This window comes from Pinus tabuliformis, chromosome 1_1 (genome assembly GCF_031772625.1).
Source record: "Pinus tabuliformis cultivar Carrire ecotype Pingquan chromosome 1_1, CPIR1, whole genome shotgun sequence".
Taxonomy (NCBI): domain Eukaryota; kingdom Viridiplantae; phylum Streptophyta; class Pinopsida; order Pinales; family Pinaceae; genus Pinus; species Pinus tabuliformis.
The window spans coordinates 572,030,137-572,055,236 of record NC_142297.1 but is presented as its reverse complement, the minus strand read 5'-3'; positions in this window follow the sequence as shown (position 1 = coordinate 572,055,236).

Sequence of the window (25,100 nt, the reverse complement as noted above, 5' to 3'; positions counted from 1 at the left end):
CTGTAGGTCTATATTCAATACTACTAGATGCATGAATATCTCTATATTCAAGTGATTCACATGAACATCTAGATAATAATTGACCTATTTCTTTGCATTTATCACACAAATCAACAACTTTCCTTCAGAGTAACCTGGCCTCTCATCTGAATCTTCTTCCTCATCATCTTTGAAGAGATGATCCACAACTTCCTCATTGGTAGAAAGATCATCAATCTTTTGAGAATCTTTATTATGAGATGCCTTCTTCTCACTCTTTCTTCTCTTCTTCTCATCTCAAGCAACAACTTATTTGGAATTTGATTCACTGCTTAAGAAACAAGGTTCATCATTCATCTCATGAGCCTCGTGAATGTCTCCTCCATATAGACATTGCAACTTGTCCAACATTTCCTTTGTTTTCTCACAATGTCTCACTTTATCAACATTATACTTTGATAGCCATTTCATGATGACCTTCTTGGCTTCCGTATTGAATTCATTCTTCCCTCCATACTCTATAGACAACCAAACATCTTCATTGTTGACCCTCAAATAGGGGCCCATTCTAATCCTCTAGAGCTCATAGCCTGATCCATTTAAAAATGGAACTCTATTTGGTGTAAGCCAAGTTTGAACAACCATTATTTCCTTTTGATCTACCTTCAAGTAGTTAATTTGTTTCTGAAGGAACCATGCTTTGATACCAATTCTTGGAAATAATGTTAAATATTGATGGGGGATGAATTAAAACTCAAGCTAACTTTAACTTTTCTGTTGATTTATATTCGACATTCAAACTTGGAAAATATTCATGTGATCATCAACAACATATCATATACTAGCAATATAAATGAACACATGAGCACATACACTATGAGCAACAACACATATGACATAGAGGATTTAACTTGGAAACCCAAAAGGGAAAAACCACCAAATATTGTTTGTTATTTGATGTAAAAATAAGCTCCTACTCTATTACATAAAATTGTTTGTGATCCACAACTCACAGGAAGCACCAACTCCCTTTGATTATTTTCTAGCACCCAGTATCAGGAAGCTCCAAATCCATCCTTCTGTAGACACCTGATTAAATTACCAGAAGCACCAACTGAAACACTGACTTCATGGATTTGTTGAAAGCTCCAACTTGCAGCTTCTTAGATTTATGCAAGCACCCACTTGCAGGAGGAAAAAACCCCCAAGCTTTCCTCATACATCCACTAGATGGAAGCACCAACTCCCTATTATGTAGGCTCCAACCCACACTCAATAAGGAGACCAATAATCACTGTAAATGGCAACCACTTTGCTTCTTTTTAGCTATTCTTTCTTCCACTTTCATTCCTCTATTCTTAGAATCACACACTTAACCTTCATTGCAAACTCTGTCCATCTACGACATCATTCAATTATTTTGCTTAGATCCCTCAGACACTCAACACTCAACATCTTTAGGCCCTCATACATTTGTCATACTCTACTCTCGTCCTTATCTTTTGTACAAGAAAACTCAACCTTTCTTTGCAGCACAGACACACTTTGCCTTTATTTATTCTGCATAGGCACTCTTGGCCTCTCTTTGCAATGCACTTACACACCAAATCTCTCCACACAACTCTACACTCCACAATGCTTCATTCACCCACTTGCATAATTTCAATCACAACTATTGTTCCTCTACAACATAGGAAATGATGTTGTCTCTATCAGCTTATTACTCTGCCCAAGAGTGTACTCAAACACATGGCTCTCCATCCTATTGATACATCAAATTAATTTTCCACTATAGTTGCATTAATTATGAGAATGGGCACCTGAGTGTTTCACCATACTAAGAATCAATTATCAGTCAAGCTATGCATTCTAATAACACATATCATGCTTATTAATTTCCCACTCTATTCATATTGTGCTTCAGACATGGCCTTTCTAAGCTATGGTCAAATCTTCTGCACCCAACCATATTCTCAATTGAATTCTTCGTGGTTTGCAAGTAAGCTTAGGAATGGCTTGGTATGCATATACCACAGTCATAAATCCAATCTGTAATCATGGTCCTTGATCCAACAATCTTAGTAGTCACCCTTGACACCAAGTCACAGATCTAGCTGTCGACGTGTTCTAGCTCCGTTTACCACCAATGTAGTGCAAAGCTACTTATGGCACACCTACCAAATATAGCACAACCCAGTTGCCGACTCATCCATATATCTATGACCAACTATGGTGAATATACAGTTTTACCTAACTACCAAGTATGAAGGAATATCATCAAAAATTTTGACTCATTCAATGCATTTATAACATACGCCCACATGTGATTTAAGCTCAACCCTTAATTCTTAAATGACTATCGACCCATTCATGTCCACAAGAACTAAGTATATAGCCTGAAGGAATTTTAAAAACTTTCCCGAAGTTCCTTTTTATTTCTTATTAGCTCATAGGCCCATGGTCACTAAAACATGCTAAACCATTGCAAAAACGAGACCTGGGCGCTCCTTACATCATTTGATGAAACTGTTAATTGTCGGTAAAGACTTGATCTCCCGACTCTATTATCCTGACTAAAACTCCTAGTGTGCTTACCTTTTTACTTTTGGGGAAGTGTTTTCTTTTCCTTCAAGGTGAACCTTATGGGATCAAGTCTCTGTTTCTTGGGCCCGTTATCTTGGCTAAAACTCCTCGTGTGCTTAACTTGTTTCTTTCGTGCAAGCCTTTGCTTTTCCTCCGGGGTGGACATTCCGAGATCAAGCCTTCGACCCTTGAATCTGTTATCCTAGCTAAAACTCTCAGTACGCTTACCTTGTTTCTTCTAGGTAAGAATTTAGGTTTTTCCTTTTGCTATTTATCTTTTGGGCAGGCCCTTCCGGGTTATCATCATGTTGACATCACCAATGCTACGTGGTTCCATTCGAGTGGTGACATGTGTCACTTAAATTTGGTCCACTATGGTGCCCAAAAACATGAAATATGTATGCCATGTGTCCTTCGTACCAACGTCATGTTGATATCATCTCGAACCTATAAAATGTTGCCACATGCCTATCAGAGAGGAGACAGAAAATGGTTCCTCGCCTTGTGTTTTTCAACCAATTCCTTTATTAAAATATGAAAGGAAAAAACCATCTGATTCAAGGTTTTACACTACACATCTCTCCCTTTTTGTGTTGTTGCCACGTTTTTGTATCGTTTACTATCCTAGGCCTTCACCTTTTGTTTGCACTATGTTTCTTCTAGGGTAGTTGTCTTGGGTTGTCGTCATCCTACACACTCCCTTATATGCTCAACCTTGAACCTTCCACCTAGATGAGCTATGCAATGGGTCTGCCTTTGGGCCAATAAAATTGCTTCTCATTGCAATGTTACCAGGCCACGTTCGCCTGGCTATCCTTTAGCAACTTCGCCACCTACTTCGCCAACTCTGTCCGACTACCAAACTTGGTCACCACTTTGACCATTCACCACCTTTAACTTTGCCCATTTTACTTTTGAGGTACCTACCTTTTTTAGGCGATACTTACAAGGTATAAGGACATTTTCAAACTTCCGCATACCATTGGAAAGCTCTTTCTGAGCTCTATCCAACTATGCCACTTCTAGGAGCACTTGGGTTAATATTCTAAGGTAGCAGCTCCTTTGAAAAGTAGGGAAACCTAACCATCACAGGTATAATATTTTAGCTTCTTACCTCATCGTGCTACTATGGTGGGTTCTCTACCAAGGATTGTAGCAACCATGGGGCTCCCCCCGAGCTTGACACACAACATGCACATCAATTCTAGCTCAGTTGCCATCACAACTAGCCTAGTTTACATCAATGCCAACGCACTAGATGCCACTAACCATCCAGACAATGCCAACTGTCCGACACAGACACACACACACACATTATAAATTTATTTTAATTTAACATTTTTAATTAGCCTTTGGGGAGAAACTAAATTGGTGATGGCCAGGAAAATGGAGCATTATTCGTGAGGAGGTTTGAGGTTCAAACTCTCCCTTGATTCACCTATTCTTGCAGAAGGGACATATGTAGGCACCTAAAGGTTATATTGGTAGTGGTTGGAATAGATCTTGTATTACGTAATTACAAGACCATCCCAATTGTTTATTTCTCTAGATACAAAAACAAACATTTTTTTTTTAATAACTTAAAATTAAAATGAATTTAGATTTTTATCAATAGGGTTTTAAATGGTGGATTGAATAGCCTCTTCCATGGGAAAGTTTGCACCAAAATGTGTTAGTCAACCTAATGTTTTAATGCCTTTGGCCTAAGATGACCCTCTCACCACCCCACATAACTGTTCAAGTTTAGTTTTCTCGTGTTACTTCAGCTTCTAGAAAATTCAATGGGGGCCTCTCCACTATGTTCATTGACATGCTATTATTATCCATTATATTTCCCCCATTGCAATTGTTTTCCCACTTCTTATGGAGTTCTTCAGTATATCTTCGCTATTCACATATTTACCCATCAGTATCTTCAACCCTTTCCTACCACCCTCCTTATAGCTTACTATCTATAGGTGATATTTGTCATTGAATGTAGAAGACCTCCTTTCCTATACATAAGGTTTAAATATTTTCACCTAGATACACTGTCTACATCCTTCTAAATTGTGGGTACGAAACCCACACAAATCTTCCTTCCCAAAATGACCATGACTCATTATCATGCTCACTATCATAGGGGTGGAAAAGGTTGTGGTGATGTGAGGGATCAAAAGCTCATTTTTGTGCGAAGGAGTTGGCTTGTCACTTCTATGCTCACATGCCTAGTGAGGTCCAAACAAGTCTCAACGAGGTTGAAGCAAAAGTAAAAAAATAAAGATAGAGTACTTAAAATACGAGTTTTCTATATGGTCTTGCAGATTGGATTACCGACATTAACAACACCAAGGGAAGGAAGAATCATTACATGTACACAATTGAACAATATTGGTAGCTACAATATCTTTTGGAAAAGTGATGTTGGATTGCAGAGATGTTAAGGACCAAATTATGACCAAAATGGATGATATGAAGTTATTGCTAGTGGACATTGAAGGTCACCTAGCTTGAATGGAGGCTAATTCATCTTCAAGCCCAACCTATTGTCCACATAGCAAGGATGTTTCTCATCCCATTAAGGTTGACACCTCATTGTTTTCCTAATTTTCATGTTTTAGTCATTCTCGGTTTTGCTTATGATGTCTAGTGTAGTGCCCACTCTAGTTTCCTGACCCTAATACGACATTATCTTAGACACTCTATTCTTCGAGGGCCTCAGATTGAGGATCTGGACCCATGACACTATTACTAGCGATTGAGATATTCATGGTTGTGATGTTTATGAATGCTTTCCATTGATATTATGGTAGCATGAATGGTTATGTATCTTATCTATCAGTATTCTGATGATTGCAATATTAAATAGTTAAGTTGGTCTCTATTTGAAATTATGATGAGGGTAGTAAAGAATATGTATGCGCTCTACTAAAAGCATAATGAGGATAAATTTTACGGATAGGTATATTTCTACGATGTTACGATGTTGATAGCTTAATGAATATGTATGTTTCCATTGATGATTATTGATGATAGCCATGAGGGATGTGTCCCCTATGTTACCTACTTCCTTTAGTTCAGACTTACAATGGACAATGATGTGAATGACCAGGAATTGTTAATGATGCTATTATGATAATTGACTAACATTGAGAAACCTTGTTACTAATGATTATTGAATATGGCAGGAAACCATAAGAGGCACTCGCATATGACATGTCGATGACACCTGGTTTGATGAAAATTTATATTACTTTATCTTTGAAAGTCTAAGTCGATCTTGGAATCTGCCATATATGTTTAACTATATTCTGATGATATATTAATGGTTGCAGGCACAGATTAGTTGCTTGACCGAATGACTCACATATGGGTGATGGGGTTGTACAAGTGGATGGAACTACATGGGAGGGGTGGGACAGAGTTCCTGATCTCACCCACTAGCACTCCCGCCGTGACTTGGGCTGGAAGGGTTGAAACACCTTCGCCTTGAAGATCACGATGCCATGAGGGCAGGTTCCAAAGTTGGGTCGCTCATGAGGACTTTACCGGGGGGCGCGCATCAAGGCGGATTCCTTGATCCCCGACACCATTAGTCTCACTATAACAGGCAACATAAGAGATGATAGTGGTCTATGACGTTGCACTATACTTTCCCCTCGTAATCACTGGATGCTTGAAAGGCAAGTGGTGTGGCACCCTTGGAACTTCAGGGGAATTTCTTGAAGGGCACGACCAACTTGGCACCCTTGGCATCACAAATAAACTATTAGGTGTGGCACCCTTGGAACTTCTATGGAAGTTCTTGAAGGGCACAACCAAACTGGCACCCTTGACATCACAAATAAGCTATTAGGTGTGGCACCCTTGGAACTTCTAGGGAAGTTCTTGAAGGGCACAACCAAACTAGGCATCCTTGGAATCATTAAAAATAAATAATAATAAATAAATATAAGCAAGGAATGAAAACTAGGTAAATTTACATCAAGAGAAAATGATGATTAGAAACCAATGTAATTAAATCAAAAATAAAACTTGGAATAAGGAGGATCATAGGAAGAATTAAAATAGAGTACCTTAAAAACTCTACCCTTCCCATTTTGGAAAATACTAGGAAGATTATGTGGTTTAATTAGGAAAAAGGGGAAAGACAAACATAATGGTAAGGTTAAAGATTAATCCTAAACTAATTTAAACCTAATTAAGAAAAGGGGAAGGTGAATTAAAATGAGAATAATAAATTAAATTTAGAGAAATGTAGAGAAGCTCCATGTGTCAACAACCAACATAAGAATATCCATCTAGGAGATAACCTGAGTTAAATTAGGGAGTAGATTGGGGATAAAATCTTGACTCATTAATTGAATTCAAGTAATGAACACAAATTAAGGAATAAAAGGGGGGAATAAAGAGACAACTAGGAGAAGAAATAGGAATCTTGTTTAGGTGAAGAAAATATTAGTTTTAAATAAAAATTTAAGTAAATAATTTTGGGAGACCCTTGATGTGAGAATGACACATGGGTGGGTGAATAATCAAGCTATTGAATTATAAAAAAATAATTAATTATGCATGACATGACAAGTGTCACCTATGAGGACTCCTATAAAAGAAGGGGCAAGCCATGGGAGAAGGGACTTTTGGGAACCCTATGGTTGGATGAATGAGATGATGTCAGAGCAGTGATTACGAAGCTATAGTGAGTTTGGTGAGGTAGAGGATTTTAGAGAGGGGACTCTTGAGCTAAGGTGTGCTCTCCTCTACCAGCTAGTGCTTTTCTCCATTGTACAACCCCATTGCAGCTCGGGGGTCCGCGGGGAAGAAGAGTACCCAAGGAGTAGGCTGGGAGGTGAACCGGTGGGTCTTCGCATTCGGATCAAGTGCGTCATCATTTACTCGCAGAGGTGACTGGCTACAAGGGAATACCAGTAACAACAGAGCAAGCGGAGTCTCGCCTTCTGGTGAACGGTACACATGTATTTCATTACTATTGATCTTAGTTAAACATATGTAAATGTTATGATATGTCTTCCTGAAATGAGTGTCAGGAATGTGTGTGCTAAATATATTTGAAATTTCAATGCGTTTCTTTTCTGGTTGTATTTGCTTTTAAAAAAAAAAGAAAGTAAATAGTCGGAAAGTGGTTCTTACATCTAGGGCTTTGCTTAATATTTCTATAATGCTTCTAGTTAGTTTTCTCTCTATAGGGACAACTCCCAAACTTTGTAATCTATTGTTTTACTCTTAGCTCTCACTTTTATTATGACTATTGACAATTATTTTGTCTTTGGTCTAGTTTCCAATGTGGCAAGCTAGCAACAAATAACATCTTTTGGATATTGTAATTTTGGTGATATATTAATGAATTTCTAGCTTAAAAAACGAATTTCTAATAAATAACTATAACTCAAATTTTTATATATTTAAATTCCTTTTTAATTTTTTTTATAAATATAATTAATTATTTGATAAATAACATAAGTATAAATATTAATTAAATAACATCCCTGATTGAGATGATATCATATGGGATCGATGTGGCCGTCAGGTAGTGAGCCTTGGCTCCAAACCATGGTCATCTCCAATGTGCCCCAACTCATGTTAAGCATTATAATGATGCCTCAAATTCTTAGTCCACCACCCTGGACGGAATTTAGCATTAATTATAATCATGTGATGAAGTCCTTAAAATGATGCAAAAAGAAGATGAAAATCTTGAAGATTTCATTGAAAGATTTGCTTATAATTTTAAAAGGGCTAAAATGCATAATCTAGATGAGTGGATTGATCTTCTCAATTTGATAGGTAAAAGAGATATTTATCAGTTATCATTTGAAGATATTTGTGAATTATGCATACACATTTCAAGAGGTAAAACAAGAACTGGGAAAAATCCAAGAGATGTTGTTATGTCTAGGATTTATAAATCTGCAACTGGGACAGTAAGTAGGGATGAAATAGGAAATTCGATTGACAACTTTAAAATAGGTATTTTGGGGAGTCTTAGTGAGAAAATAGATACCGTTAAAGTAAAATACAAACAAAAGGCTGAAAATGTTGCATTATCTATCTTTTGTCCAAAATGTAGAAAGAAGCATGCCTTAAGAGAATGCCCTCTTGAACTAAAAAGTGTATAACCTGTGTTATATGTGTAGAAAATCATGATACAAAGGAATGTACTTCAATACTAGGTCTTAAAGTTATCTATCAAGAGGAAGTAATACCAAATCAAGTAGAACCCCTTTGTTTTATTGCTAAGAGACCATGGAAAAATCCACAATCAAATATGACTCAGGGTTTCAACACTCAAGCATATGCACAACCATCACAAAGTAATTGGACTGCACCCATGCCTTGGAAACCTTGGCCTCAAACTTGGGCACAAGGATGGAAAAATCCTTATGGCAAGTATCCTCAATATCCTCAATTTCAACAACCTTATCTTGTTTTTCCACCACAATATTTTCCTCAACCTGTTCAACCATCTCAACCTCAAAATTCAAATCCACAACTTTCATTACCATTTCCACAAAGACCAAATCAACTGCTCGCCCAACCACTTCCAAATCCAAATAATAATAAAATTTCACAGCCTGTTTACAATATGAAAGGATATAATTTCCAAACTTAAATGATAACTCCATTAGATCTAAAAAATGTTCAACTTAGATCTGGTAGAGTATTGGAAAAAGTCACCATCTATTGTTATTTAGGAATATGAAAAGGAAAACCTCTCCGAGGAAGAGACTTCTCCTCATTAAGAGGAAAATTCTCAAAAACAAACCACCGGTGCATATTTTGATGACATTCCAATAAAACCAACTCCCATCATAGAACAACCTTCAGTTTCTGTTCAAACACCACCTTTTCTTGAAAGATTGAAAATTGATAAAGGGGTAGAAAAACAAATTTTGTTGCTTGATTATAATATGATAAATGAATTGAAGAATGTTTGCATAAAAATTCCTTTGTTACAAGCTATCAAAGAAATACCAATATTTGCAAAGACAATTAGGGAGTTAAGTATTAAAAAACCTAGAAGAAAAAGAAAAGAAGTAAAAATAATTCAGTTAGTCAGAAAAATTGCAAATATCATGATGGGAAAAACAATAATTCATAAATATTTTGATCTAGGAAGTCTCATTGTAAAAACACACATCAAAGGTATTGAAATTCGAAACACATTGATTGATTTAGGAGCAGCCATAAACATCATGAGTAAACAAACCATGGATAAATTGAAACTTCCTAATCTTCTGTTGGCATTATGATTCAAGTGTTGTCCTTGATGGCAACTCACTCAGTGGATGGTACAGGTGCTCAGAGGTTGGTACAGGTGATGGCAACTTAATCAGAAGACAGATCTCAGTACAGCATGCCAAGGAAGCTCATACACGCCGTTTCGTTAAGCCCAAGTCGCGTGTACACGCTAGTTCGATTCAGAAAAAGCGCGTGTATGTGGAAAGGTTCCTTTGGTTCATGGTGGTTAGTCCTTGGAAGTTGTGCCTATGATTTCGGACCATTATGTCTCGACGGGCGTGTCGATCCCTAGTTTTAAAGTTGATGGTATTGTGTTACTATGGTTTTGGCTCTTGGTATTGAGAAAGGCCTAAGGCTATATAAGGAGAAGAAGATCATTAGGCAAAGATCATCTTTCGACAAGGCTTGAATATCTAAGAGAGAAAGAGATCTGATATGCAGGTTCTGAGTTGCTTGATCTAAGCCAAGGAGAGATCACATCGGTTGATGGAAGACTAGATCTAAGGATAGATCGGGATCTAATGGTTTGAAATGCACTATCATGATATGGTTGATTATGCGTATTTCTAGATCTGCATATTGTCGCAATGTTACGTTCTGGGTCTAAACTAATGTCTGGTACAGCTGCAAATTGAGAAAGTTTATTTTTAGATCTGTACGCAGGTTGGCTTCGGTAAAAGAGCGTGTATACGCGGGTTCTGCTCATTAAAGTAGCGTATATCTTTTGAAGCTTGATTTGGGTTTACAGTGGGGTCTGACTGTTATTGCAGAGTTCTGTAGTCTGCTCTGTGTTCTGGTAACTGGTGATTGACAGAGTTCAGTGGTTCAGTGATTCAAAGTTTGGTTGTTTTATGCTTCAATGATCTGTTGTGGAAATTGAATGAATTGTGGTCTTCAGATTGTAATGTTGTGCTTCAGGAATATCCAAGTCTGAAAATGTATGAAAAGTGATACCTGGAAGAAGGAAGATTGTAGGTCAGCACCTACGTACTAGTATCTTGGCTAGTACAAGAGCAAAGGGGGGTTGGAGCTCCCTTCCAAGGAAGTTTGGAGAACGAGAGAAGGTTGAAGCCTTCTGCAGGTTGTAGCCTGCGTACTGGTATAAGGCTGCACCAGTACAAAAGATTGTAAACTGAAGTTTCATATTTAAGAAAGATAGAGACAACTTGCAGCAGGTGGTTTTCACCCACATTGGGTTTCCACCTTATATCTTGGTGTTCATGTGTGTGGCTTTTTATCTGTTCTGTTATACTGCACATGTTTACTGTTAATGTGATGAATAATGTCCTGATGCACTTAATTGAAGAATAAGCTAACTAAATTGTGAGTTTTCTGCTTATACGCTGTTTTACTTCGTCACAGTAGCGTGTACACGCTGGTTCACTTAACTGAAGTAGCGTATATGTTTCTGGGCATTTGAAAAGTTTGATTAATCTGATAATACTGATTCCCCCCCCCCTCTCAGTATTATTTCCAACAATTGGAATCAGAGCAGGTCCTTCAGAGAAGCTTGATCGCTTGAAGGAAGATCATTCATCATGAGCAACTACGAGAAAGAAGCATCAATCAGGCCACCGGTTTTTGATGGAACAAATTTCAATTATTGGAAGGTAAGAGTTACTGCATATCTTCAATCTCTTGGTACAGAAGTTTGGGACATTGTAGAAACAGGCTATGCTTTTCCTTCAGCTACTCCTACAGATCCAGCTGAGAAAAAGGCATATGAAACAAATGCAAAAGCAGTCAGTACTCTATTAGGAAGTATATCTCAAACAGAATTCATGAAGGTCATGCACTTCAAATCAGCAAAAGAAATATGGGACAAAATGATCACTAGCTATGAAGGAGATGAACAGGTAAAGCAAGCTAAACTTCAAACACTCAGGATTCAATATGAGACTCTCAAGATGTATAATGATGAAAGTGTGGCTAATTATTTTCTTCGGGTAGATGAGATTGTTAATTGTATGAAAAATTTGGGTGAAGAAATAAGAGAAACTATAGTAGTTCAAAAGATTCTAAGATCTTTATCCCCCAAGTTTGAATCTAAAGTATCTGCAATAGAAGAAAAAGAAAATCTCCGTGTTCTCACTATGTCTCAGCTACATGGAATTCTAACCGCTTATGAAATGAGAAAGGGAGGTCCATCTGACAGAAGGGAAGCTGCTTTTAAGGCATCAGGAAAAGAAGATTACTATGAAGCAAGCCATGTTCCAGAAGAAGAGGAAGAAGAATCAAATTTTGTCAGAAATCTTCAAAGGGATTCTGGAAGGTTCAGAGGTAAGCTACCTTTCAAATGCTTTGCTTGTGGGAAAGTAGGTCATTATGCTGCAAAATGTCCTTATAAGGATAAAGGAAAAGAACCTGCTAGATGGAACAAGAAACAAAGTGCAAATAAGAAAAGCTACTACACCCATGAAGATAGTGATGGCTTATCAAACAGTGATGAAGATGAACAAGGTAATAAATATAAGCTGTTAATGGCATTTGAAGATGATGATTATGAGGATGCTATAGATGTGGATAATCTCTATAATGAAATCACTAGACTCAAGAGAGGCATAGAAGAAAAGAATGTGATCATTGATACTTTGCAATTTCAGATTGATGAAAAGGAAAAACATCTTGAAAAACTAGAAGGTGAAATTGTTGGTCTCAGAAAAGAAATTGAGAAAACAAAAGCTATTAATCTTAAATTTGTCAAAGGATCTGAAACTTTGGATGAGATTATCAGTGTGCAGCGGTCTCCTCTAAACAAGACAGGTTTGGGCTATAATGGAGAAACCTCTCAAGCATCCACCTCAAAAAGTTATCTTGATGCAGCAAGAAGAAATGAGCGGAAGAACAATGAAGATAATCAGGTAAAGCAGGGACGAGTTACAAACAGAAACTATCAGGGACAATCCTCCTTAAGGATGAACAAAAGCTACAACCAACCACAGGTAAAATCTTCTCAGTTTGGCTCAAGAATAGATGAAAATAGAAATTACAATCAGTTGGCTGGTAGATTCAATAACCGCAGAAGCTTCTTCAATGGACAATGCTTTTCTTGCCACAACTTTGGTCACAGAGCAGCTCAATGTGTTGCATATAAAACAATCATGACTAGGGAAGCTCAAAAACAAAGAAGTATGACAGGGATTACAAAAAGGACCTATAACAACTTTTCGGTGCTTGAAAATGAAGTTGAATGTTCTATTTGCAATAATTTTGGTCATAAAGACTCTGAATGCAGGAGCAGGTTTCAGGAGAAAAAGGAACAAGCCACAAGCACCAAAACATGGAGAATAAAGGAACCTCAAACAGAAAGATGTGGGATAGCATTTTATGCAGAAGGACAGGAAAATCTATGGTACATTGACAGTGGATGTTCGAAACATATGACAGGTGATAAAGAAAAACTTGAATCTTATTCTACTTTAGAAAAGGGAAAGAAAGTTTCTTTTGGAAATGATACTCCTGCAACTATAAAAGGAAAAGGTATTGCTCCTTTGAAAGAAAAGGTCAAGGCTGGAAATGTTTTGTATGTTGATGGATTGAAGCATAATCTTCTAAGTGTCAGCCAGATGTGTGATCAAAAAACAGAGGTTATTTTCAGATCGAATGGATGTCTTGTTCGTGATCTTGATACAGGTAAAACAGTTCTCAAAGGCAAAAGAACTCCAAATAATCTGTACATATTTGAAGAAGGACAACAACAATGCTATCTTAGCAAGGATGAAGAGCACTGGTTATGGCATCGAAGGTTGGGACATCTAAGCTTCTCACAAATAAGGAAAGCATGCAAATATCAGGCAGTTCGCGATCTTCCAGATATCAAAATTCCAGACAACACCATATGCAAATCTTGTCAGTTTGGAAAGCAAACCAGAACTAACTTTCCAGAGAAGGAAGGATCAGCTAGCTTGCCTCTTGAGCTAGTCCATACAGATGTATGTGGTCCATTTAGGAAAAGGACACCTCGAGGAGAAGAATATCTGATATTATTCATTGATGATTTCTCAAGGTTTGTTTGGTTAGGGCTTATGAAGCACAAAGATGAAGCATTCGAAAAATTCAAATCCTTCAAAGCATTGGCTGAAAATGAATCAGGACACAAAATCAAGTGCCTCAGATCTGACAGAGGTGGGGAGTTCACATCAAATGAATTTTTTGATTTCTGCGATGAACATGGGATAAGAAGAGAATTCTCTACAGCTAGAACTCCTCAGCAAAATGGGGTTGTGGAAAGAATGAACAGAACTATCCAACAAATGGCTCGTGCTATGCTCGATGAATCAGGTACTCCTGCAACCTTCTGGGGTGAAGCTGCACATGCTGCTGTTATCATTCTTAACAAAACAAATGTCCGAGTAAACAGCACTCAAACACCTCATGAGCTTTGGAGTGGTAAAACTCCTTCCGTGAAGCATTTCAAAATCTTTGGGAGCAAATGTTATATTAAGAATACTGATGAGCAACTTGGCAAACTTGAACCTAGAGCAGATGAGGGCATTCTTCTTGGTTATTCTCCACATAGCAAAGCATACAAGTGCTACAATAAAAGACTTGGCAGAATTGTTGACAGTATTGATATAGTGGTTGATGAGAAGGGATATATTCCTAGGCAAGTTCATCATGAAGAAGATGAAGGTTACTCTCAAAGGCGAAATGATGAAGAAGAAGAACCTCAAGAAGAAGAAGAATCTCAAGAAGAACCAGAGGAGCAGACAAGAATAGAAGAGAAGACTCCATCCAGATATGTCCAAAAGAATCATCCAGAAACTCAGATTGTGGGGCAGAAAGAAGCAGGAGTACAAACAAGAAGGACACTTGCAGAAGCTTCAAGCTACTTGGCTCTACTCTCCTCCATTGAACCACAAAATGTGAAAGAAGCATGCAAAGATGAATGTTGGGTCAAAGCAATGGATGAAGAACTTGAGCAAATCGAAAGGAACAACACTTGGGAATTAGTTCCTAGACCAAAAGATAAGAATGTAATAGGAACAAAATGGGTCTTCAAGAATAAGTTAAATGAAAATGGAGAAGTAATTAGAAACAAGGCCAGACTTGTTTGTAAAGGGTATGCACAGCAAGAAGGAATAGATTTTGAAGAGACCTTTGCTCCTGTGGCAAGACTAGAGGCCATCCGAATGTTCCTTGCTCTCTCAAGCTTTCAAAACTTCAAGGTATTTCAAATGGACGTGAAATCAGCCTTCCTGAATGGAGACTTAGAAGAAGAAGTATATATTGAGCAGCCAGATGGGTTCATTCTTGGGAATGATCCAAACCTTGTATGCAGATTGAAAAAGGCTCTCTATGGGCTCAAACAAGCTCCAAGGGCTTGGTACTATCGGTTGGACAAATATCTTCACCAACAAGGCTTTTCAAAAGGATCAGCAGATAGCAATCTCTATATAAAAGTTGAAAATAACAAATTGCTAATTCTTGTTGTTTATGTAGATGATATTATTTTTGGCAGCAATGAAGAGACTATGAGTCAAAACTTTGCCTTGGTTATGCAGAAAGAATTCGAAATGTCACTTCTTGGAGAATTGACATATTTTCTTGGATTGCAAATCCAACAAAATGAAGGAGGTATCTTCTTGTCTCAAACCAAATACCTCAAGCAGATCTTGAAGAAGTATGGCATGGAAGAGTCAAAACCAGTATGTACACCCATGGTTACAGGATGCAGCCTCAGTGCAAATGATGAATCAGCAGCAGTCCACCAACCCACTTATAGATCCATGATTGGGAGTTTGCTTTATTTGACAGGTACTCGACCAGATATTACACATGCAGTAGGAATGGTTGGAAGATTTCAAGCCAACCCAAAGGAAACTCATCTTCAGGCAGTCAAAAGAATCTTCAAATATCTTCAAGGGACCCAAAACTATGGCTTATGGTATCCTAGAAATACAGATCTCACTCTTCATGCTTACACAGATGCAGATTGGGCTGGAAGTGTGGATGATAGGAAAAGCACAAGTGGAGGTGCTTTCTTCATGGGTTCCAGATTAGTATCTTGGTTCAGCAAGAAACAAAGTTCGATTGCCTTATCTACAGCTGAAGCAGAATATGTGGCTGCAGCATCTTGTTGCACACAACTTCTTTGGATGATGCAGACCTTGCAGGACTTTCAAATCACTTGCACTCCACCTGTCTCTATCTTATGTGATAATACAAGTGCAATCAGCATTTCAAAGAATCCAGTCATGCACTCAAAGACCAAGCACATACCAATCAAGTACCATTTTCTTCGGGAACAAGTGCTTGAGCAGAAGGTCAAGTTGGAGTATGTTCCTTCTAAGGAGCAAGTTGCTGATATTCTCACAAAACCACTGCCCAGGGAAACTTTTGAATATCTCAGACAAAAGCTGGGAGTAGTTGATGCTTCATCCTGTTGTTGAAGTTTGTTTGTTCTACAGAAAAGTTGGTATACGCAGGTTACGGAAGGGATATGAGCGTATACACGCGGATTCATGCTGGGTAAGTCGCGTGTATGCTGGACGCTTGTTGCAGAAAGAATATCCGCGTACATACGCTGTTTTATACAGGATAAAACGCGTATATGAAGTTCTGAACAGCAAGGGAAAACTCTGAAGTTCTGAACAGCAATAGGAATGTCAGAATTATTCAGGCACAGTTTCAGGGAGTGCAACAGGCACAGGTTCAGGGGGAGCAGCTCAAAAGTCTCATAAAGCATTGTTGGCATTCAGATGTTTTGGTTGTTGGTTTCAGGAGAAGGAGCTCAGAAAGAAATTCTAGTTGCTGATCTAACAAGATGTTTATCAGATGCTGCTGGTGTCTTTCCTAAGTCTTGGTCTAGATCTGTTGTCTCTATGTCATGTATCTCTCTTGTCTCTTTTATGGTGTCAAGGTCATGTAACGGCCTTTGTTGGTTTCCCCACTATGCCTGGGATGAATGCTGTAATATAATTGGTTGTTTCTGATATGTTATGGCTGTATGTATTGAGTCCTTTGGTGATAGAAAGGTCCCTTATGGTGTATAAGTCTTGGTTCTTGTTGAAGAACATCTTTTGCAGATCTGGCCTACTGTCAGGGGGACCACGAGTCAGCACAGCCAAGCAGAGGTATCAGCATGTCCTCAGGGGGAGCATAGCCCTTTGCCCTTGATGTCAAAGGGGGAGAGTGACTTGGTGTGGTGGTTGCCATCAAGTCCAAAGGGGGAGATTGTTGGCATTATGATTCAAGTGTTGTCCTTGATGGCAACTCACTCAGTGGATGGTACAGGTGCTCAGAGGTTGGTACAGGTGATGGCAACTTAATCAGAAGACAGATCTCAGTACAGCATGCCAAGGAAGCTCATACACGCCGTTTCGTTAAGCCCAAGTCGCGTGTACACGCTAGTTCGATTCAGAAAAAGCGCGTGTATGTGGAAAGGTTCCTTTGGTTCATGGTGGTTAGTCCTTGGAAGTTGTGCCTATGATTTCGGACCATTATGTCTCGACGGGCGTGTCGATCCCTAGTTTTAAAGTTGATGGTATTGTGTTACTATGGTTTTGGCTCTTGGTATTGAGAAAGGCCTAAGGCTATATAAGGAGAAGAAGATCATTAGGCAAAGATCATCTTTCGACAAGGCTTGAATATCTAAGAGAGAAAGAGATCTGATATGCAGGTTCTGAGTTGCTTGATCTAAGCCAAGGAGAGATCACATCGGTTGATGGAAGACTAGATCTAAGGATAGATCGGGATCTAATGGTTTGAAATGCACTATCATGATATGGTTGATTATGCGTATTTCTAGATCTGCATATTGTCGCAATGTTACGTTCTGGGTCTAAACTAATGTCTGGTACAGCTGCAAATTGAGAAAGTTTATTTTTAGATCTGTACGCAGGTTGGCTTCGGTAAAAGAGCGTGTATACGCGGGTTCTGCTCATTAAAGTAGCGTATATCTTTTGAAGCTTGATTTGGGTTTACAGTGGGGTCTGACTGTTATTGCAGAGTTCTGTAGTCTGCTCTGTGTTCTGGTAACTGGTGATTGACAGAGTTCAGTGGTTCAGTGATTCAAAGTTTGGTTGTTTTATGCTTCAATGATCTGTTGTGGAAATTGAATGAATTGTGGTCTTCAGATTGTAATGTTGTGCTTCAGGAATATCCAAGTCTGAAAATGTATGAAAAGTGATACCTGGAAGAAGGAAGATTGTAGGTCAGCACCTACGTACTAGTATCTTGGCTAGTACAAGAGCAAAGGGGGTTGGAGCTCCCTTCCAAGGAAGTTTGGAGAACGAGAGAAGGTTGAAGCCTTCTGCAGGTTGTAGCCTGCGTACTGGTATAAGGCTGCACCAGTACAAAAGATTGTAAACTGAAGTTTCATATTTAAGAAAGATAGAGACAACTTGCAGCAGGTGGTTTTCACCCACATTGGGTTTCCACCTTATATCTTGGTGTTCATGTGTGTGGCTTTTTATCTGTTCTGTTATACTGCACATGTTTACTGTTAATGTGATGAATAATGTCCTGATGCACTTAATTGAAGAATAAGCTAACTAAATTGTGAGTTTTCTGCTTATACGCTGTTTTACTTCGTCACAGTAGCGTGTACACGCTGGTTCACTTAACTGAAGTAGCGTATATGTTTCTGGGCATTTGAAAAGTTTGATTAATCTGATAATACTGATTCCCCCCCCCCTCTCAGTATTATTTCCAACATCTTCAATATACACCTACATTATTGCAATTAGCAGATATATTTTGTTATCAAACCTAATGGTGTGGTAGAAGATATATTTGTATCTTCATATTCTTGGGAATATCCTATTGACTTTATGATATTGACACCAAGAATAATTTAGGAGGATATCCATTATTCTAGGAAGACCATGGTTAGATATAGTTGATGCTTTTAGAAGTTGTAGATCTGGTGATATGTTTATCTCTGATGGAAGTTCAACAAAGGAATTCACATTATATCCTCCTGCAAAAACAACATTAGAGGTAGAAAGTGAAGAATGGATATATATGATGATATTAATATATGAAAAATCTTTGGTACTTCACAAATGGATGAAGAAGATTAGATTTTAAATGTAATGGATCTTCTTCATATTGTGAATCTAGTCAAAGTTTTAAGGAACAATGTAATATTCAATATCTACCGTCTCATCAAATATCTTTACATTCTAATAATAATTTCTTTTTTATGTGGGGAACATGGTTGGGAGCTCTGTAATGGCGCACTAAGGAACTAGGGTTCCTGTCAAAACCACCCATGGCGCACAGTTTGAACTTGTAGCCTTTCAAGCTCAGACAAAAACACTGTTAGGACTAGCACTGTAGTTCTGAGCGCAAAGCATAATGAACAGTCCAATGGGGGAGGCATCAGCGCCTCCCCCCAAAAATAACATTACAGAAAACCCAAAAAAGAGCGGAATAGAGAATCCAAAGAAGTCTGAGGCACATCCTGTGTAGTAGAAGTAGAAGAATGAACAAGAAGATCTGGTACAAGAGACAAAGGACAAACAAGCAAAATCTGGCCAAACGTAGAAAGCCTCATTGCCAACATGAAAATCCATTGCTACAGAAAGGCACAAGATCGAGCTGCCTAGCCACAAAATCAATGTGCAAATACAATATATGAAAGATCACGCACTGATCGACAAATTTATAGGTTTCTGGCAGACTGAAAAATCCCTGCAAGGCTGGATAATCTCAAAATGGAAGCCCAAAGGTCATGTAACTCTACAGCTGGGCCCTAAAGGCTTCTTCACAACCACTTTCAACTGCCTTGAAGAAAGAAACAGGGTTCTGGACGGAGGACCCTACTTCACTGGGTAGAAAGATTCAACCCTGACAAAGAAGACTTCAGTTGGGCGCCAGTCTGGATCCGCATGTACTCGCTTCCACTGGAATACTGGGAAGAGGATTCTCTGAAATCCATTGGCAATGGCTTAGGCGAGTTCATTAAGGCTGCAGAGGAAACTAAGCTTCGAAGATATACTTCCTATGCACGGATCTGCGTCTACATGAAGTTGGGCCATGCGCTACCGGACACGGTAAGTCTTCTGCACGATGAATTTGAATGGATTCAACCCCTTGATTATGAACATGTACCCTTCCGTTGCAGCAGATGCCATGCTCACGGTCACCTCTTTCGTGACTGTCATTTAAACATGTTGCCTAGAAACATAGAAATTGGAAACAAATCTGATCCTGATGGATTCACCAAGGTAGCTGGTCGGAAAATGCATACAAAAAACCCCCCTCAATGCCCAAAAGAGGCGCGCGAGCTTATGATTTGCCATCCTCAAGCAACAACTTTGATATTTTGACAAATCTGGAACAACCTGAATCAGATACGCCCATGCCAGCAAAGATAAGCACAGATCCATACAATCATACATCCACCACTCCTACCCACTCTAAAACCAGTCATCCTTCGAATATCATCTCCTCTGAAAAGCCTGCCTCAGATATGCAACACAACACCAACCCTGTTCAACACAAAGCAATATGGTCCGATAAGATAATGGATATTGATGATACTCAGGCAGAACCTACTCAGTCTCTCACCCACCAGGAAGAAGGCAATCAACAAAGCTTAATGGAAGAAGAACTAGAAAGCTTTGATCTCAGGGAAATAGACATTTTCAGTCTTGAGCAAGCCTACAAAAGGAAGGAGTTCAACACAATATCGGAAAGACAATTGGAGAATCTGGAAGTAGTGCTCACAAGAATGCATCAACATAACACTATGGGCATACAACAAGGAGGCCGATGGGATGGAAAACATATCATTAAAGAGGGGAAGAAAAGAGGCAGAAAGACAGACTTACAACGCACCATTTTAATTGGGGAAATGCTCGTGGAATCGGGTAGATGCTCTAAGTTGACCAAATATTATCGGTCCCTACCTACTAGTCAACCATGAAGCTAATCTCATGGAATGTAAGAGGACTTAACGGTCCCGGGAAGTAAAAAATTCTGAAGAACATGATTCAAAAAGAACAACCATACATTATATTCATGCAAGAAACAAAATGTAGCACCAATACTTTAGAATCCATACTTTCCAAAGCCTAGGCAGGATGTCAAACAGCAACAGTTGATGCAACAGGTTCCTCGGGAGGGTTAGCCATAGCTTGGAATACTTAGCAGCTTTCCTTAACAAATTTCTATGCTTCACATCACTTCATACATGCAATGTTCCATCTGATCGGCACCAACATACATGGGCATTTAACCAATGTTTACTTTCCACAGGAAAGTACACAAAAACTTAAGAAATTAGAAACATTGGAAATTCTTAATGCTACAAGAACTCATCCACTCTGGTTAAACACGGCTGGAGGAAAAATTGGGGGGCAGAAGAAAATTGGAAAAAGAAAGAAATGACTTCAAAGTCTATATTCAACAAAATAGACTAACATATTTACCTTTTGACAACAAAATCTTCCATCTTGGTGGTGACATATGTGCCTCAATCCTACCCCTAGCTGGATCGGATCATTGGCCCATCTCTCTACAATGGAAAAATCCAGGAAATTCAAACAGAAGACCCTTCAAGTTTTAAGCTTTTTGGCTCACCCACCCTGAGTTCAACATGGTAGTCAAAACAACATGGGAAAGTTTCATACCCAACGGGGGCTCTCTCATGTACCAATACCAACAAAGATTGAAGCATATCAAAAAACAAATCAAAACCTGGAACTATACAATCTTTGGCAACATATTTCAAGAGAAAAAATAGCTTGAGCAGAGCATGGTAGAGCTACAACAAAAGATCATCCTAGAAGGCAGAACAGAGGAGCACGCCAGACAAGAACAAGTACTGCTAACACAACTAGATGAAAGAGGCAGACAAGAGGAACTGCTATGGAGACAGAAGTCAAGAATCAGATGGTTAAAAGAAGGGGAACAAAATACCAAGTTTTTTCACCGTACAACCATAAAAAGAAGAATGAACAACACAATCTCTCACATTCAAAATTCACAGGGTGACAAAATGGAGAAACAGGAAGATATAGCGAAAGAGCTCACAAATCACTTCAAAATTGTTCATCAAGAGCAGCCCACAGATAGAAAGAAAGCAATCAATGAAATATTTAAGCATATTCCTAAACTCATCACGGAGGAGCATAATCAACTTTTGTTAAGACCATTCACCATCTTGGAGGTCGAAGAGGCTTCAAATCAACTGAAGGTTGGGAAAGCACCGGGTCCTGACGGCTTCACGTCCAACTTTTACCACCACTTCTGGGATTTAATCAAAGTAGGTGTCTGGAATGTGGTAGAAGAATCTAGAGCCATGCATTGGTTACTCCCTTCACTCAATGCAACATTTATCTCCCTTATTCCTAAAGTAGCGCAACCAAGCACTCCGGCGAAGTTCCGACCTATTACCCTCTGCAATGTTATCTATAAGATTATGTCAAAAGTCATAGCCAATCGCCTCAAATCGCTCCTCCCTCTTCTTATCTCCCCAGAGAAATCTGGGTATGTCGAAGGATGCCAAATTTTGGATGGCATTATTCTCACTCATGAAACCATCCACTCTCTCAAGAAAAGAAAACATGCAGGTATGTTGCTGAAAATCGACCTTTCCAAAGACTTTGATAAACTCAACTGGACATACATAAAAAAGATGCTAACAACCTTCGGATTCAACCTGACTTGGGTAAGATGGATAATGACCCTTGTTTCCTCTCTGCTATGCTCTGTTCTTGTTAATGGTATCCCCTCTAAACCATATCACTCGTCAAGGGGACCCTCTCTCCCCATTTCATTTCATCATTATGGCTGAGGGTCTAGGCCGTCTCATAAAGCATTCTTCTCATTCCCATGACCTTAGAGGTCTCTCTATCCATGTCTCTGCTGCTATCACACATCAGCAATTTGTTGATGACAATATGCTCTTTGGTCACCCTTCTGTTAATGAAGCCAGAACCTTCAAAGTACTTCTAGACACATTCTCAGCAGTTTTCGACACAACCATAAATATGACCAAATCTCATTTTTTTTTTTTCAACACCCCTATTCCCACCCAATGAATCATTGCTCGAATCATTGGATTCCCTCAAGCCAAGCTTCCTTCTCAGTATTTAGGAGCCCCACTCATAGATTCTGCCTTAAAGCATGCTTCTTAGCATCAACTCTTGGAGAAGATGGAAAGTCGGCTCCAGTCTTGGACTCATAGGACTCTCAACATGGCAAGAAGATTAGTCTTGATTAAAGCAGTCCTACAATCCATGCCCCTCTATTTGTTCTCAGTACTCGTTGCACCGAAATGGGTACTAAAGAGAATTAGGAATATGCAATGCAATTTCTTATGGGGTTCTACAGGACAAAACAGAAAATGGGCCTTAGTCAAATGGGAAAAAGTTTGCAAGCCTAAAAAGCAGGGGGGTCTCAGCTTGCGCGATCCACAACAGAGCAATATCTTGATGGGAGCACGGATTTGGTGGCAGTGGGTTTCTGGTCCATAGAAGCCATGGGCGCAATTATGGACAAAAAAGTACGCCAACAACCAACCGCAAAAAGAACTAATAAGGATAACTACCATGCTTACAGGATCTTTAATTTGGAACGCGGCCAAGCAACACAAAGAGATCATCCATCAATTTAGCTTCTGGGAGATAAGGGACGGGAGGACAACCCGTTTTTGGTCAGATTCTTGGCAACAAAGACCAAAAATTGCAGCACTCATACTAGGCACAAATCATAATAGAAATGACATTAATCAGGAGAACAATGTAGCACATTACTGGACTCTTAGCAATATATAGGGATTCAGGCAATGGAAACCGGTGGAGCAAATAGTATAGCAAGAATCAGAAGCTTATAGCATGGAGATACACAAAGAGCTTACCAACAGGAAAATTAAAGTTAATACAGGTAGCGATGTTCTAAGATGGGGTTATGCACTGAGAGGAACATACACCACCAAAGAAGCTTACCAGATAATGTCTCATTCTCAGGATTCAATTGATCCTACCTGGAATCGTATATGGACAACTGGGATCTGGCCCAAAGTCTCCACCTTCATCTAGTTGCTGTATCATCTAAGAATTCTCACATGGGACAACTTAATCAAAAGAGGATTTCATGGTCCTTCTTATTGCCCCAACTATCAAAACAATGAAGAAACCATTCAACACCTCATGGACTCTTGCCACATGGCCAACCAGCTTTGGGAAAAGCTCACTCTCAGATGCCAGAGACCCTGCAGACTTCTTGGGGATATTAGAAGAAATATCTGCAATTGGACCCCAGAGCCATATAATAGCAAAATTCTCAACAAGTTGTGGACCATCTTGCCAGGTCTCCTTTTTTGGACAATCTGGAAGGAAAGAAATAAACGAATTTTCAAAAATAAAAAAACCTCCTTAGAAATCCTATGGAATAACCTATGTCATAATATTAAGGAAACTCTTGCTTTACATCAATGGACAACTGAGGAATTTCCAACACAGCCACAAGAACTAAGCATATGGGATAATTGGAATATACAGCTCCCACAAGCTCAATTGAACTCCAATGAACCTCATAATGCAACCAAGCCACCCTCGCATTGGATTCACCCCCAAAGAGAGTGATGAAGCTAAATTTTGATGGTGCCTCCAATGGAAACCCAGGAAAAGCAAGATTCAGAGGCATATTCAGGAATCATCAGGGCCAACCCCTACTACTGTACTTTGGATCCATAGGATGGAACACAAACAACTCGGCAGAACTGGAAGGACTATGGCAAGGTATGCAGCTAGCTAATCAACACAATTTTTATCCCATACTTATAGAAGGAGACATTCAAATCCTTCTCAACATGGCCACACTAATCCAACAAGGAAGCACGGCTTCGCGAGTTGCCCACACCTGGAGATTATTGGCTAGGCTTGAAACTTTAGAGAAATGGGTAAGAAATAGGAGAGAAATAACTCTTATTCATGTCAAAAGGGACAATAACAAAATTGCTGATCTCCTAGCAAACATTGGAGTTGATCAATACCAAATCCTACATTATGGCCCTCTCAACATCATCGATGATCACAATCAACTGCAAAGTTGCACTGACCTGGTGCACAAGGAAGCTCAACCCCCGGATGCGGGTGGTAATTAAGGCAATTAAGAATATGATACGGGGCAACGATGGGAGTGATGGCCACTTGGCCCCCTGCAACCATTCCAAGGCCAACCTGATTAATCCTCACAACACCTTGCAAGCGGCATTTAATGCATGCTCTTGCCGAGGTGAATTCATCAACTGCATAACCATGGCTTCGACGATTCAACCGATCATTCTTCCCTTGTTCCAATGTGCCTGCCCTCCGCAAGCGGAAATGCCGACTGAGAGAACC